Source organism: Eurosta solidaginis, chromosome 1 (assembly GCF_040869045.1).
Source record: "Eurosta solidaginis isolate ZX-2024a chromosome 1, ASM4086904v1, whole genome shotgun sequence".
Classification (NCBI taxonomy): domain Eukaryota; kingdom Metazoa; phylum Arthropoda; class Insecta; order Diptera; family Tephritidae; genus Eurosta; species Eurosta solidaginis.
The window spans coordinates 229738099-229756809 of record NC_090319.1 but is presented as its reverse complement, the minus strand read 5'-3'; the positions used below and the strand labels follow the sequence as shown (position 1 = coordinate 229756809).

Here is an 18711-nt window from a genome sequence, read left to right as displayed (position 1 = left end):
TTAAACTTGATAAAAACCGACAGAAAACAGCCCAAGCAGAAGTGGAAACTGCGGTGAGTTTATTAATATTTATTATAATACATTAACTAATTGTAATTGTCAAATTTACATATAATCAGAAATAAACGCATTTAAATGGAGTTGTATTTCAACCGCTTCTGCAAAGGATTCCCAACACAATGAATTAATGAAGGCGAGATATTTGCATTATGTGAGACATAGTCGACAATATCGCTAGCATTTACCGTCGGTTAAACCAGGCATGCTTAACCAACGAACCGATATCATTTCGTTACGATAATTAACGTTGATTATCGTAACGAAATGATATCGGTTCGTTGGTTAAGCATGCCTGGCTTAAATGATGACAAATGCGCTACCACTTCAATCGAACAGCTAAGTTAAGGTTTGCATTTGAATTACTTCCTACGACAATGGTTGGTGCTTTGATTAACTTATTTGAAATATTATTATTATTAGATGTTAAAGTACTAGATGTTAAATTAGTATTATTTATTATTAGATATTAGGTTAGTAGCGGCTGATCCCTGAAGGCCAAAAGCTACAACCCTGGAATACCCAGTTTTATTATTACCAGATTTAGCAGAACTGATGTTAGCATCACTAGTAGAAAGCATTGTGAATGATGACAAAGTGTGATCTCTTCTGCATAAACGTCAAAATTCCAAAGTGATTGGAACACCTGATTCGTATTTGACTATCGCTGTCTCATTCTGTATCTCTTTCTATCACCCGCTGAAGATAGGCGCCGCCATATTGAACAGCCTGTCAAAACGCTGAAAAGTAGCCATATTGAACAGCCTGTCAGGCAGTTGACAGATAAGAGATCACACTTTGTCATCATTCACAATGGTAGAAAGAGCGACAGCAGCACTAAACGAAGTGGGTGAAGAAGACAAAACAGCATACTGTTTATTTGATACAATCGAAACGTTGTTATTGCTATCATCTGATGGTTGTTTTGTATTTACAGACGTATCATCATTGCAAATTGATTTGCTCGCTACTCTGATTTAATTGCTTTTGCATTTTCAACACTGAGAGGGGCTGCCTCTTTTGTTTTTGCAGCCATATCAACTTTAAATTCAATTTTGTTTGCTGAGACAGCCAAAACACTACCTTTGCCTTTGCTTTTGGTTGTAAGCTGTTTTGGCTTTGCAGACTTTGTTTGCTTATTGTTCTCCGCAGCACCAGTGGGAGAAGATTTGAGATCACTAGCAAATGTAGCAACAATACTACCCAGATTTTTTATTTCAGTACTCAGCGTAGAAATTACACCATTTTTATCTTCAATCATTAAGCATAATGAGCGGATTTCAGCTGATAAAGAATCGCACTTTAGTGATAATTGAGAATTTTCGCATCTTAGAGCATCTATTGTAGATAGTATACGAGCGTTTTCGCAACGTAGATCGGCAATGCCTTTAACTATACCACTAAAATTATCATTGCGCGCAACATTGTTAAGGATAGTGGTACGAATAGACGCGCGCCGCTCAACCGAACAAACTTTGCAGAAGTTAGGTTTATTAGATGAGATGAGAAAATCAAGATCAGCCGATGAGACACTTTAAATGAAAGAGGTTGTTGTTGTTGTTGTAGCAATGCTCGCCCCACCTAATAGCCGCGACCGATCACAAATTGTCATCAATATCCTCTAACGGGAGTCCAAGGAAACTTGCCGTTTCAACAGGGGTGGACCATAAGGAAAGGGGTGTTAGAGGCGTTGGTTCCACATTACAGTTAAAGAGATGGTTGGTGTCATGTGGGGACACATTGCAAGCGGGGCATACATTTTGTATGTCGGGGTTGATTCTGGATAGGTAAGAGTTTAACCTGTTACAGTATCCAGAACGAAGTTGAGCAAGAGTGACACGCGTTTCCCTGGGGAGTATGCGTTCCTCTTCCGCGAGTTCTGGATATTTTTCTTCAAGTACTGGATTCACCGGACAATTCCCGACATAAAGGTCCGAAGCCTGTCTATGGAGTTCACCAAGGACCTGCTTGTGTTTTTTCGCTTCATACGGCTGGGTTCTCAGGTGGCGTATTTCCTCAAAATGCTTACGGAGATGACTCCTTAGGCCCCTAGGCGGTGCTGGTTCGTCAATCAGATGTCTGTTGGGATGCCCAGGTTTCTGGGTATTCAACAGAAACTGTTTGGTCAGCATCTCATTTCTCTCCCTGATGGGGAGTATTCTCGCCTCATTATGCAGATGGTGTTCTGGGTACATAAGAAGACAGCCCGTGGCGATTCTGAGAGCAGTATTTTGGCAGGTCTGTAGTTTCTTCCAGTGGGTAGTTTTTAGGCTTGGCGACCATATGGGTGACGCGGAGCACGTAATCGGCTGGCTAATTGCTTTGTATGTGGTCATGAGCGTTTCTTTATCTTTTCCCCAGGTACTGCCAGCAAGGGATTTGAGGATTTTATTACGGCTCTGAATTCTCGGAACAATTGCGGTTGCGTGCGCACCAAAATGTAGATCCTGATCAAACGTCACACCCAAGATTTTGGGGTGTAGGACAGTCGGTAGCGTAGTGCCATCGATGTGGATGTTCAATACGGTCGACATTTGGGGCGTCCATGTTGTAAATAAGGTCACGGAAGATTTAGTCGGTGAAAATGCCAGGTTTCGCGAGGCGAAAAAACTGGAGAGATCAGGGAGATAGCCGTTTATTTTATTGCATAGCTCATCGATATCTGGGCCTGGACCTGTGGCCATTATTGTGCAGTCATCGACGTAGGAAACGATTGTGACTCCTTCCGGTGGTGAAGGTAGCTTAGATATGTAGAAATTAAACAAAAGTGGGGATAGGACACCACCCTGTGGCACCCCCTGTTTAATTCTCCTTGGTTTTGATGTTTCGTTTCTGAATTGCACCGATGCCTGCCGACCACCCAGATAATTTGCGGTCCACCTTTTAAGATATGGGGGAAGGGTAGACCCTTCCAGGTCTTGCAGTAACGAGCCATGGTTGACCGTATCAAAGGCTTTTGATAGGTCTAGCGCTACGAGTACTGTTCTATGGTGGGGGTATTGATTCAAACCGCAATTTATCTGGGTGCTAATGACATTTAGCGCGGAGGTAGTGCTATGGAGTTTTCTGAAGCCATGCTGATGAGGGGCTAGCTGCAAATGTGCTTGGAAATAAGGGAGCAAAATGGCTTCAAGAGTCTTTGCCACTGGCGATAGGAGAGATATTGGACGATATGACTCACCTATGTTAGCTGGTTTCCCAGGCTTTAGTAGCGGGACCACCTTGGCCATTTTCCATTTCTCGGGTATGACAAAGGTGGAAAGAGACAGGTTGAAGACATGCGCTAAATATTTGAAACCCTCTTTCCCTAGGTTTTTAAGCATCGGCATGGCTATGCCGTCTGGGCCCACTGCTTTCGATGGTTTAGCGCAACCAATGGCGTCCTCAACCTCTCTAGCGGTGATGGTGACTGGTGACGCGCTGAATTTGTGTTTATGTGCGTGTCTATTGGCTCTCCGTCTATCTTTGTCAACCGTAGGATGCATTATATATTGTCGGCAGAAAGCGCTCGCGCATTTTTCGCATCCGACAGCACCTTATCGCCAAAGGCGATGGAAACTTTGTCTTTGTGCTAAGTCGGATTCGATAGGGACTTTACGGTGGACCAAAGTTTACCTACACCGGTAGAGAGGTTACAACCTCTTAGGTGCTCTTCCCATTTCGCCCGCTTGTGTTCGTCCACAAGCAATCTGATGCGTTGGTTTATATCCCTTATTTGGGGGTCGCCTGGATCAAGCTGTCTTATAAGGTCGCGTTCCCTCGCTAAGCTCGCGGCCTCCGCCGGGAAGTGGGGCCGGATTTCGGGAATTCTCCCGGCGGGAATGAAATGTGCCGAGGTGGATTCAATGACCTTACGGAAGGCACGCTCCCCTTGGCGGGCATCAGTCGGGATAGGGAGGGCAGCAAAGCTGCTGTCTGTTGCAGATTTATATTCTTCCCACTTTCCTATTTTGAAGTTTATGAAAGTGCGTTTTTCGGTGACGATGAAGTCGGCGGTACGCTCGAACGAAATAAGTATGGGCAGGTGGTCGGATGCCAATGTTACCATCGGCTGCCAGTTGACGCAGTTTACGAGTTCTGCGCTCACGATTGAGATATCTGGCGAGCTATGACAGCTTCCTACCATACGTGTGGGGGCGTCTCCGTTTATTGTGCAGAACGTCGTTTCTTCTATTTGATCCGCCAACATCTCACCCCTACCGTCCGCCCGCAAGTTTGAATGCCATAGGTCGTGATGGGCATTGAAATCGCCTAAGATAATGCGATTGTTGCCAGTGAGTAAGGCCTCGATATTAGGGCGGTATCCACTGGGGCAACAGGTGACAGGAGGATGTAGATGTTGATGATTTCTAGATTTGCATCGCCTGACCGAACAGATAGACCTTAACGTTCTAAGACATTGTCCCTGCGGTCGATGCCAGGATCAAATATATAATATTGCACAGAGGGGTGTATAATAAACGCGAGGCCGCCTCCATTTCCGCTCTCGCGGTCTTTCCTGTGGACATTATACCCAGAGCAGGTCTGCAATGCAGTTTAGTCTCTTGAATCGCAGCAATGCGGATGTTGTGCCGCTTCATGAAATCGACTATCTCCTTAATCTTCCCAGTTAGTCCATTACAGTTTAACTGCAGAATTCTGAAGTGCATGAGGGGTGACGCCGCCACTCTAGGGGTATGTGACGGGTGACTACGCCTAGTTTGTGGAAGGCCAGGACGCAATTGCTGGTGTGGCCTTGGGACTGGGCGCCCTTGGGCAAGCATTGGGGTACCCGGATGATTTGGGTTTGCGACCTGGCAACATGGCGCGATGAAACCCGTCGAGGGGTTGCCGTCGCGGAGACCAGAACATCTAGGAAAGTGGCACCACCCAAGGCAGGAGCTGCATTGAGCGGATGTCGCAAACCTATATATTCTGTGCTGGCAGACGGTGCAAACGGAGGTAGGGATTAAGAGTCTGTTTCCCTGACCTGCATGATTGCTGCCAGAAAAGAGGGGGGGGGGGGGGGGGGAGAAGAAGACGGGGCAGGGGCTGATGCTCAGCATTGCTACCAGCTCTACTACGAAGGTAGTAGTTATGAGTGGTTACAGCTGTTTGAGTTGTTGGCGCCGTGGGGCCCGAGCAGCAGCGGGTACTTGTTGTGGCTTGCTGAGCAGCGAGGCTGCTGGAAGGTAGGGGGGGGGGGCGCTTAGGCGTAGACTACGGGACGCCCTTGGGCGTGAGCAGCAAGGAGCCACAAAAGATTTATAAAAGTTACGTGGACGTCGGGTTTTGGGATCAAGCCCAGAACAACCTATCCGATGCAACCATCCCTTGCACGAGAGACACTGAACAGAGTATGACCGTCCTAAAAAGATTCTTTTCTGGCAAATGCAGCAAAACCATTTCTCAGGACCGGGGTCAGGAGACGGACCCGGATTGGGTTCGATACCTTCCCGGAGTAAGAGAATATGTAGCAGTCCTGCTGCAAGGAGCTGCTGGGAGGATGGCAATTTGTGGGAGGGACGAAACAAATTAAATGGGGTCATACTGAAATGACAGTCCTTGGTCGGGAAAAATCCCGAGTCGCTCCGGTACATAGAACCGACTGCCTTGGGAATGAAATGAAAGAGGTCATTGCACTTAGCACACAACACCTTCAGTTGGCCTCTCTCAACCTTTTGTCCAGATTCTCACGGCATTATACGATTTTTATGATTATGATTGGCACTATTTATTTATTTTATTATGTTCATTTGAAAATTTTAAACGGCTTTAGGGATTAAAATCCAAACAAGATCTCACTGCAGCAATAGGCACAGATTATTAACATTTGTAAAGTTAACTATAGGTAGGCTTGCCATATGTCAGGCATTTCGCCTGATACACAGGCGTTAAACTCCTTGTCAGGCAATCAGGCCAACATCGTGTTTTGCCAGGCATTTTGCGTACATTATAATTTTGCATCTTTACTTAGTTTGCTTAGATCGTTCACAAATTTTACATGTACTCAGTAATGTTGTCTAGTGTAGACGAAGCGAAGTATGTATATGCTTTCGTTCATTATTGATAACTCCTTGCTACCTTTCGTTCAGTGTCATAGCAAATGTCATCACCTGGTCGTTAGTAATTTCTTGAAAAATATTAATTACATATTGGCTTTTAAATATTTCAATCACCTAATTTGCAGTTTATGTTTTTTTATTTTTGGTAATTTTTGAAAATGTCTAAATGAAGGTGCTTATTTACGGAGAAGTTGAAAACGAAGTACGGCTTCCTTAAAAGCGAAAACATGAAATTTCACTAGTCATTGATATTACAAATACTGAAAAAGGAACGGAAAAATGGAAAGCACTAACCTGTGTAGACAGATGGATACGAATAGCTGAGGTAGCAAAGCTAAATTTAAAATAAAATAACAAATTTAATGGAAATAATAGAATTTGCTTCGTGCATTCCGGGGACGTCTTCCGCAGTGAAGCGGACATTTTCCTTTGCGAAAATATCAATTAGTCTGAGGAACGTGATCGAATGCGTATTTCAGTTTTGGTGGAGTTATTGAATATTCAAATAAACAGTGACGAGGACTGTTCAACAACAACAGGCCCTGCAAAAATCGTTGGATCATGTGGTCCACTGGAGTACTTACCATTGTACTCCACTGTAATGCAGCAATGGCGAACTCATGTTTCTACACGAACACATTGTAAGCCGATCATTGCTCCTTTTTAACGATTTACACGATGTTTATTGGACTGTGGTTACTTCATGGATTACTCTGATGTAATGCGAAGCTGGAGTATATGGTCTAGTCCTAGGACATCGCAATGTTAATTGGACCATATTATTTGTATGAATTGTGGTTAATTTTGGAGTACTCGGTTGGTCCATAGCGAGTACTCCATACATGCATGCATGGGGTACTCGCGATTTTTGCAGGGGGACTGTTCAGCGTTCTACGATAAAATAAAAACTTACATTCAGCTACTAAAACGATTCAGCAGAAAAGTATGAGTAGGATACTCAAAATCAAAAGATGGATTAAAAATAAAATATATGGGTTGTCGCAACTTTTATTCCTTAAACATAAAAAAAAAAATGTTTGTTGTTTTTACTTTCTGTTTTATTTTGCGATACTTTTGAAATGAAATCACTGAACCTATACCCTGCAAAATCGCGAGTACTCCATGCATGCATGTATGGAGTACTCGCTATGGACCAACCGAGTATTCCAAAATTAACCACAATTCATACAAAAAATACGGTCCAATTAACATTGCGATGTCCTAGGACTGGACCATATACTCCAGCTTCGCATTACATCAGAGTAATCCATGAAGTAACCACAGTCCAATAAACATCGTGTAGTGATTACAATCGTTAAAAACGAGCAATGATCGGCTTACAATGTGTTCGTGTAGAAACATGAGTTGGTCCATTGCTGCATTACAGTGGAGTACAATGGTAAGTACTCCAGTGGACCACATGATCCAACGATTTTTGCAGGGTAATACAAGCTTTAAACTCCATTTGTGAGCATATGTATTTAATTAGCGAGCTTTGCTCATATTGCTTTATACAATGGTTTTTGTAATTGATATTAGAGAAAAATTGTAAGTTTACAAACGGCGATGGTTACTAGGACATGTTTCTGAATTTCACTTCTTCATCAGCTAGCTTTTCGGGAGCTGAGCGTTGAACTCGAATCTCCAACATTCATATCAGTGCAAGCCTTTAGCTGCTAAGCCATATGAATGTCCCGTTGTTCGCTGTACAATTGGTCTCTAAGAGTTGCCTTTTTGTGTATATGCCTTTTGATCACCATGTAGGCACATACACTCTGTATGTAGTTTATTCCAAATGGTGTGGATATGATTTTTAGGCGCGCTTTTGCAAGCTTAGTAACATTTGTTCGGATTTTTACAGTATTTGTTTTTAATACTTCCGCTGTTACTATTATATCAATATGATCATATGTATTTCATTAGCGAGCTTTGCTCATATTGCTTTATACAATGGTTTTTGTAATTGATATTAGAGAAAAATTGTAAGTTTACAAACGGCGATGGTTACTAGGACATGTTTCTGAATTTCACTTTTTCATCAGCTAGCTTTTCCGGAGCTGAGCGTTGAACTCGAATCTCCAACATTCATATCAGTGCAAGCCTTTAGCTGCTAAGCCATATGAATATCCCGTTGTTCGCTGTACAATTGGTCTCTAAAAGTTGCCTTTTTGTTTATATTCCTTTTGATCACCATGTAGGCACATACACTCTGTATGTAATTTATTCCTAATGGTGTGGATATGATTTTTAGGCGCGCTTTTGAAAGCTTAGTAACATTTGTTCGGATTTTTACAGTATTTGTTTTTAATACTTCCGCTGTTACTATTATATCAATATGATCATATGTATTTAATTAGCGAGCTTTGCTCATATTGCTTTATACAATGGTCTATTTTTCTTTGTTAATTTAAATAAGTGACCTGCTTTTCTGATGTGATAAGCTTACATATATGTATGAATGTACATATAATATACATTGTATATATATACTGTAAAAACGTTAAAATAAATTATAGAGGAACACCGATGTGTAGCGTTAAAAAGTGATTGAGTTTATTAAGAAATGTCTTTCTTTTTATACAAAATTATCTATTCTACACATACGCACTTACACTAATACACTACATTCTTAACATTTACATTCTGAGTCAGCATATTAGTTGGACCTAATTTTAGAAATTTGTAACTGTAGAAATATGTTGGCAGGTACATTGACAAATTCGGTCACGCTATTAACGAATTGTTCAATGCGACAGTTAAATTTAACCGGATATAGGTCTTGCTGTCGGCATTAGTATGTGATGTTGAACTACCGCTGCGTTGGGGTAAACGTAATGTATTTAGGTCGATATTGTAATGTGAATGCAATATGATTGGGTGTGGTCTGCATAGAAAGTGCATTGGCGTAGGAGAGCATGATGCACAATGCTACAAACGTATTGACATAAGGGGGAACCGTGCATAATGCTACACCATCCACCTTAAAAAGAAAAAGACATATATAATTGGAGGCAGTTGTATATGACTTTTTCAGAGCCTTAATGACCCACTTGAGTTTTGTTTGAGGTAGAAAACGATTTTAATTGCTTTTGGGTTCTATTATAATTTATTGCAAAGCGGTAATTTGATATCGAAAGTGGTGAGTTTATTTATGCCGTTTTTGTTTGCTTGCATTCCTTTACATTTGTTTTTTAATACGCTAACTTTTGTTATTTATTTTTTTTATGCTATTTTGTGTTTTTTTTTGTGTATGTTTGTATATTTATTATTATGAGTAATGTTTCGCATCAAGTGTTATCTATTGAAGTTCTTTTTACATATCAGACTTTTAAGTGTGTCGATCCGCTTATGTTTACAAATTATTCCTTAATATTTATGAGGTAACGGTAACTTGATGCCAAAATGAATTTGTATGTTTATGTGTTTTTTGTTTTGTATTTATTTGTTTACATTTGTCGTGTGTGCATATTGACGTTCTTAGTTTTCTCATTTTTTTTCATATTTGTTGTATGCTGACTTTCGAGTGACGAGTAAAGTGGAATGCTTTTGTTGAATCAGTTTTTTTTTTTGTTAAATTATGTGAGTTACTAGCAGATGTTCTATATTGGTTTGACTATTCTTATGGACTATTATTTCCTTATCTTTAATCCTCCTATCACTAGTTTCTACTTTATGTGGTATTAATGTAAAGTTGTTATTTTGATCAATTTTCTTTACCTTATACTGTCCCTTATATTTATTATCTAACTTATGGCCTTGATCATTTCTAACTAACACTAGATCACCTATATTTATATTCTTACTGTAGCTACTCCTATCATAGTTTATTTTTTGTTTTTCTTTAGTCTCTTGGACTAATTTCCTAGCTCGTTGCTGGGCTATTTGTAGTCATTATTTTATTTCTTTGTCACAGGTCTCGTGATTGTATAATGGACTGACTTTATTTTCTTTTAGGAATTCGAAATCCGGGGGGTTCTTTGCAAATATGAGCTCAAATGGCAATATTTATGTACGGTGGATGGGGTTGTATTGTAACAATATGTGTAATACCTAAGGTATTCATCCCAATCGTTTTTGTCACTGGATATGTATGAGCGTACATATTCATTGAATGTTCTGTGACTGCGTTCTACAGTACCCAAAGTTTGATGATTATACGGTGTTGAGGTTTTATGGTCAACTTTTAGTAGTTTACACAGTTCTTCGACTAAGCTATTTTTGTACTCTGTACCCATGCCCGTTATGATTGTTTTCATGCATCCGTAGATTAAAACGAAATGCTCGAACACGGCTTTAGCGGCTGTTGCTGCGTCCCAGCAAAAATCTAGTGACCGAAAATGGCGACCAACAACGAAATATCCCACATTGTTCCAAAATTGTTAGTATGACACAATGAGATGGCCTAATTGAAATGTCCGATCCATATATGCTTGCCTTTTCTTACATGCTATGTACCCTCAAATACGTCACAAAAATTTACTGTGAATCCGCCATTTGTTATTTTCAGCTTGAAACGCAACAGCAGAGTAATAAAAATTGATTTACAAATAATTTCGGATATAATAAAAACTAAATTTAAATTAAGTGTTGTGTGCGCTACGGTATTTGAATTTATATTTTCCACAAAGGAACCAAAATCAAATGAGTTTTAATGGATGTAGGTTATTGCATTTTTGGTAGCATCTGCGTACAGTGAATAATTCAATTCGTGCATGCAATTTCTTTTGTGATTGTGGAAAAGATGTTGTGGAAAAAATTTTTCAATTTATGTTGTCTTTTAATGCATGTTTATAGGAAAGCCAAGAAAAAATAGTCGCTCAGCATCAGGTGGGGTAATTGTTTTTGTATGTAAATGAACATTGCGAAAAATGTGACTATCGCTGCTTTGATGAAGGTGGTCGTTGCAAATATTTTTCCCTATGTTAATAGTCTAGTTGAGGGGTCGACTTCTAATACGCTACCAAAAATAACGAGAGAGGTGTCAGAAGACGCGTATTAATCTCGAGAACAATAATCCGAAGGCGGTGAGCACTGTGATGATGTAATAAAACAATCCAGGAAAACCTCAAACCTCCTTAAATCAATAACGTCCATCAAGTCCGGGCTGCACCCTCAAGTAGCACTAAACTACTATAAATCCATTGTAAGTAGCAAAAAAAAATGCAAACGTACCAAAAGAGCTTCCTTCGGAGAGGATTAGGCCTAACCCCCCGCAACCCCAGTGCCACTTATATATGCAATTTCAAACGAACTCCCACCTACTGAAAGAGGAAAATGGCTCACGGCTAAAGAAATAATAAACATTGTCTCTCGAGACCCCAACTTCATGCAACTTCAAGCGAATCAGCCTAATTTTAAATCTAGCTATAGCCAAACATACAACGAATACAAGGAAATTTTCGACAGACTTGAAATGGTAGACACGTCTGTACTCTCTCCCAACCTCAGAGTAACAACATCAACACTACCCGACAAAAAGTCTAACCTGCCCTCAAGCACAATAAAATCTATATATGCCAGCATTCTAAACCATTACGTAACGCACAACTACAACATATTTTTCACAGATGTATCTGTTGGCACCACAGCCCCAGGCTGTGGAATATATAACCATACTGACAAAGTTGAATCATCCTTCAAACTCAATCTTAAATCCTCTTCATGCTTTGGAGAAATATGGCACTAAAACAGGCTAGAGACAAACAATACAGGAACATCGCAATCTTCACAGACAGCCTAGGGGCGTGCCAACTCCTCTACAAAACCGCACACAAAACTGCTACATCTTGAAAATACATGAACTTATACAGGAGACAAACTTCGACAAAGTAGACATAATCTGGACGCCCGGTCATAAAGGCATTATAGGGAATGAAAAGGCAGACACACTCGCAGAAAACGCACTAAACTGTGATAACATAAAACTAGTCAAATTATCTAAAGAAGAAGCCCTCAGAATCATAAAAAATCAAATCATGGACACATGGTACGAAGGAACCACAAATTACGCCAGAGACAAACAAATCATTTTCTCCACGCTTTTTCCTAACAGACCAAACAAAACATGGTTTCGCAATTGCAATTTAACGCCTAAAAAAATAAAAACTCTAAACAGAGTTCTCGTTGGATGCACGTATGACGGTGCTTACTTACATAAAATCAGCATAACAGATTCTAACGTATGTGCATATGGACACATCAACAACTATATCCATAAAACCTTTGAGTGTAGACTTCTAGAATACGCTCGCACAGGTCTAAATATTTTTTAAAGAGTGTACCAGCTTTGAACAAGTTTTCCAAGGGGTTTGATCCAAATAAGATCACTCAGCTTGCAGAGTTTTTCACCAAAGCAAAAGTAACTTTTTGAAATAAACTGTTTAAAAATTTAAAAGAAAAACAGAAAAAACATATGTACTATTATCAAACACTCATATCACCTGCAAACCGTTGGTGTACCAAAGATGCTAGTACCGTCCACCACATTTCATATACCCATCCTAATCACCCAAAAACATAATTAAAAAAAAAAACAAAAACAAAAAATAAAAAAAAATACGCGAATTAATGCACCAAAAAAACAAAATAAGACACCATATAAATGAAATATGGCAACATTGTTTCCTGTCATTTTGCAATTAATGCAAATACGTTTTACAAACATTGATGTTCATCAAAAATACATGGAAATATATCTATCTACACGTTCGTGTAGCAACAGGATTATAATAAAAGGAATTCTATTTAGGTCGATATTGTAATGTGAATGCAATGTGATTGGGTGTGGTCTGCATAGAAAGTGCATTGGCGTAGGAGAGCATGATGCACAATGCTACAAACGTATTGACATAAAGGGGAACCGTGCATAATGCTACACCATCCACCTTAAAAAGAAAAAGACATATATAATTGGAGGCAGTTGTATATGACTTTTTCAGAGCCTTAATGACCCACTTGAGTTTTGTTTGAGGTAGAAAACGATTTTAATTGCTTTTGGGTTCTATTATAATTTATTGCAAAGCGGTAATTTGATATCGAAAGTGGTGAGTTTATTTATGCCGTTTTTGTTTGCTTGCATTCCTTTACATTTGTTTTTTAATACGCTAACTTTTGTTATTTATTTTTTTTATGCTATTTTGTGTTTTTTTTTGTGTATGTTTGTATATTTATTATTATGAGTAATGTTTCGCATCAAGTGTTATCTATTGAAGTTCTTTTTACATATCAGACTTTTAAGTGTGTCGATCCGCTTATGTTTACAAATTATTCCTTAATATTTATGAGGTAACGGTAACTTGATGCCAAAATGAATTTGTATGTTTATGTGTTTTTTGTTTTGTATTTATTTGTTTACATTTGTCGTGTGTGCATATTGACGTTCTTAGTTTTCTCATTTTTTTTTCATATTTGTTGTATGCTGACTTTCGAGTGACGAGTAAAGTGGAATGCTTTTGTTGAATCAGTTTTTTTTTTGTTAAGTTATGTGAGTTACTAGCAGATGTTCTATATTGGTTTGACTATTCTTATGGACTATTATTTCCTTATCTTTAATCCTCCTATCACTAGTTTCTACTTTATGTGGTATTAATGTAAAGTTGTTATTTTGATTAATTTTCTTTACCTTATACTGCCCCTTATATTTATTATCTAACTTATGGCCTTGATCATTTCTAACTAACACTAGATCACCTATATTTATATTCTTACTGTAGCTACTCCTATCATAGTTTGTTTTTTGTTTTTCTTTAGTCTCTTGGACTAATTTCCTAGCTCGTTGCTGGGCTATTTGTAGTCAATATTTTATTTCTTTGTCACAGGTCTCGTGATTGTATAATGGACTGACTTTATTTTCTTTTAGGAATTCGAAATCCGGGGGGTTCTTTGCAAATATGAGCTCAAATGGCAATATTTATGTACGGTGGATGGGGTTGTATTGTAACAATATGTGTAATACCTAAGGTATTCATCCCAATCGTCTTTGTCACTGGATATGTATGAGCGTACATATTCATTGAATGTTCTGTGACTGCGTTCTACAGTACCCAAAGTTTGATGATTATACGGTGTTGAGGTTTTATGGTCAACTTTTAGTAGTTTACACAGTTCTTCGACTAAGCTATTTTTGTACTCTGTACCCATGCCCGTTATGATTGTTTTCATGCATCCGTAGATTAAAACCAAATGCTCGAACACGGCTTTAGCGGCTGTTGCTGCGTCCCAGCAAAAATCTAGTGACCGAAAATGGCGACCAACAACGAAATATCCCACATTGTTCCAAAATTGTTAGTATGACACAATGAGATGGCCTAATTGAAATGTCCGATCCATATATGCTTGCCTTTTCTTACATGCTATGTACCCTCAAATACGTCACAAAAATTTACTGTGAATCCGCCATTTGTTATTTTCAGCTTGAAACGCAACAGCAGAGTAATAAAAATTGATTTACAAATAATTTCGGATATAATAAAAACTAAATTTAAATTAAGTGTTGTGTGCGCTACGGTATTTGAATTTATATTTTCCACAAAGGAACCAAAATCAAATGAGTTTTAATGGATGTAGGTTATTGCATTTTTGGTAGCATCTGCGTACAGTGAATAATTCAATTCGTGCATGCAATTTCTTTTGTGATTGTGGAAAAGATGTTGTGGAAAAAATGTTTCAATTTATGTTGTCTTTCAATGCATGTTTATAGGAAAGCCAAGAAAAAATAGTCGCTCAGCATCAGGTGGGGTAATTGTTTTTGTATGTAAATGAACATTGCGAAAAATGTGACTATCGCTGCTTTGATGAAGGTGGTCGTTGCAAATATTTTTCCCTATGTTAATAGTCTAGTTGAGGGGTCGACTTCTAATACGCTACCAAAAATAACGAGAGAGGTGTCAGAAGACGCGTATTAATCTCGAGAACAATAATCCGAAGGCGGTGAGCACTGTGATGATGTAATAAAACAATCCAGGAAAACTTCAAACCTCCTTAAATCAATAACGTCCATCAAGTCCGGGCTGCACCCTCAAGTAGCACTAAACTACTATAAATCCATTGTAAGTAGCAAAAAAAAAATGCAAACGTACCAAAAGAGCTTCCTTCGGAGAGGATTAGGCCTAACCCCCCGCAACCCCAGTGCCACTTATATATGCAATTTCAAACGAACTCCCACCTACTGAAAGAGGAAAATGGCTCACGGCTAAAGAAATAATAAACATTGTCTCTCGAGACCCCAACTTCATGCAACTTCAAGCGAATCAGCCTAATTTTAAATCTAGCTATAGCCAAACATACAACGAATACAAGGAAATTTTCGACAGACTTGAAATGGTAGACACGTCTGTACTCTCTCCCAACCTCAGAGTAACAACATCAACACTACCCGACAAAAAGTCTAACCTGCCCTCAAGCACAATAAAATCTATATATGCCAGCATTCTAAACCATTACGTAACGCACAACTACAACATATTTTTCACAGATGCATCTGTTGGCACCACAGCCCCAGGCTGTGGAATATATAACCATACTGACAAAGTTGAATCATCCTTCAAACTCAATCTTAAATCCTCTTCATGCTTTGGAGAAATATGGCACTAAAACAGGCTAGAGACAAACAATACAGGAACATCGCAATCTTCACAGACAGCCTAGGGGCGTGCCAACTCCTCTACAAAACCGCACACAAAACTGCTACATCTTGAAAATACATGAACTTATACAGGAGACAAACTTCGACAAAGTAGACATAATCTGGACGCCCGGTCATAAAGGCATTATAGGGAATGAAAAGGCAGACACACTCGCAGAAAACGCACTAAACTGTGATAACATAAAACTAGTCAAATTATCTAAAGAAGAAGCCCTCAGAATCATAAAAAATCAAATCATGGACACATGGTACGAAGGAACCACAAATTACGCCAGAGACAAACAAATCATTTTCTCCACGCTTTTTCCTAACAGACCAAACAAAACATGGTTTCGCAATTGCAATTTAACGCCTAAAAAAATAAAAACTCTAAACAGAGTTCTCGTTGGATGCACGTATGACGGTGCTTACTTACATAAAATCAGCATAACAGATTCTAACGTATGTGCATATGGACACATCAACAACTATATCCATAAAACCTTTGAGTGTAGACTTCTAGAATACGCTCGCACAGGTCTAAATATTTTTAAAGAGTGTACCAGCTTTGAACAAGTTTTCCAAGGGTTTGATCCAAATAAGATCACTCAGCTTGCAGAGTTTTTCACCAAAGCAAAAGTAACTTTTTGAAATAAACTGTTTAAAAATTGAAAAGAAAAACAGAAAAAACATATGTACTATTATCAAACACTCATATCACCTGCAAACCGTTGGTGTACCAAAGATGCTAGTACCGTCCACCACATTTCATATACCCATCCTAATCACCCAAAAACATAATTAAAAAAAAACAAAAAAAAAAATAAAAAAAATACGCGAATTAATGCACCAAAAAATAAAATAAGACACCATATAAATGAAATATGGCAACATTGTTCCTGTCATTTTGCAATTAATGCAAATACGTTTTACAAACATTGATGTTCATCAAAAATACATGGAAATATATCTATCTACACGTTCGTGTAGCAATAGGATTATAATAAAAGGAATTCAACCATCAAAGTCTGCATTCTCGTGTAGAAACCAAACGCAAACCATAAAGCAGGAGGAAAAACCTGGTGTGTGGAGAGAAAGTCTCTGGCCAACAAACCCAAACCAAAAAAAAAAAAAAATCCGTAGGCGGAAAACAAAAATTGTATCTCTGTCCGGAGATATTTGCAGTTGAAGTTGGTGATTTTCATGTGGTTGTTGTTGTGGTCGTGCCCACAATAAAAATTGTGCATCACCGTGGCGGTAGCCAACGGCCAAAGGCCGCCAACGCAGAAAGGTGTTTTACGCAAAAATACTATGGATTCCACCCCCGTTACGGAGGTACCCGCGGGTCATTTTTCGGTTTTTCGTTAATATCTTTTGAACGAGTAACAATTTTTATTTTCCGCCTTCGGATTATTAATACTGATATCAAGACGCGACGTTCGACACCGCTCTCGATATTTTTGGACGCATATTAGCAGTTGACTCCTCAACTAGACTATTACCCAAATAAATATTGTTCTTCCGCCTACTTGTTTATTTGGAGGATTTCGTTCTGACTCTCCACCATCGGCTGAGATACGAGAAGTACACCCCCAGTGGGTTAGGGGCTTAGAATATACCTATTTTCGGCCACTAGATTTTTGCTGGGATGGTTCCTATTCTAAGCTATGGCGGAAATTCAGAATTTTATTTCGTTTCGGAGATATTTGCAAACAAAATTTAAAATTTTCATGTGGTTGTTGTTGTTTTGGTGATTTTGTAGTACCCACAAGAAAAACTGTGGGTAAAAGTGTTATTTACGATATGCTGGTGCAATTCAATGGATTTAATTCCACGGTTCGTATAAATGTAGGTCCTGATAGAACGTCACATCATTTCATGGATGTCCAATATTTCTGACACTTGGCATGTCCAGCCCGACCGGGTTAGGGCTGGAAAAGCTAATGACTTTCCCACCTCATCTACAAAAAGTCAGTAAGCTCCGCACTGGCTTAATCCGTGGGTACTGTAACAGGTTAAACTCTTACTTATCCAGACTGAACTGAAGTACCTGATATATGTCCAGCATGCAATTAACACCACATGACACAAATCGTCTATTCAATTATATTGAAGAACCATCCCCACCTAGATCAATCTTTTTATGATCCAAACTGGCTAACATTTACATTTTTTATTCAATATTTAGGCAAGCATATACTTTGGAAAAGGTTAAGTATATCAGCAGTGGAAGCAGAATTTTTACGCTCGCGTGTTTGGGTCCGCGCTATTTTGGTGTTTCTGAACGTGTCCTATATCAGGTAAGAAATATGAAGAGAGGAACGTTTTATTAGCTTTACAGTAAAGAAAATCAAGAATTTAAGCGCAGTGTAGACGATCCACCTGGTTGCCCTCCACAACCTCAACATCCAGGCTATCCTCTACAACAACCAAGTGCACCAGGTGGTTACAGGTGCCAATGCCCAGGTGACAGGCGCCGATGCCCAGTCAGCCACTCATGCCGGGTCAACAATACCCGGACGTCATGGTTACAATGTATGCTAATACAACTAATATATTTCAAATATTACTGATGATTATTTTTGTATTATTTTCTTTAGCAACCACCTGCACCTGGTACTGGTATATATCAACATCCGCAACAGTAGCCCAACGCCGTTTAGATCCCGATCAAATGCCTAATCCGATAAGCGTTATCGTTGAAAATCAAAATAGCGCTGGTGGTGCTTTTATTACTAATGGACAGGGTTTATTACCACCATTGGTGATCACAAAATATGTGGTACAAGATCAGGGTAACTCCTCGCCACGTTACGTTGGGTATTGATATTTGAAATTAATGTTTTGTTTGCAATTACATTGATCTTTCCCGTTTGCTGGCCTTTTTTTATTGCATACCTGCAACAGCTGATTTATTAAAACAGCAGCTTTGTCCTTTACACTTACCATCTCACCAATGGCACGCACGGTTGAGGGTGAATATGAGCC

At 39.1% G+C, this 18711-nt stretch overlaps 1 protein-coding gene across 1 annotated transcript in view; it reads right to left on the bottom strand.

Annotated features, from left to right (window-relative positions):
- Window positions 1-18711, bottom strand: part of Keap1 (kelch like ECH associated protein 1) — a 557804-nt gene that overhangs the window by 49585 nt on the left and 489508 nt on the right. The gene's annotated exons all lie outside the window — the stretch shown is intronic.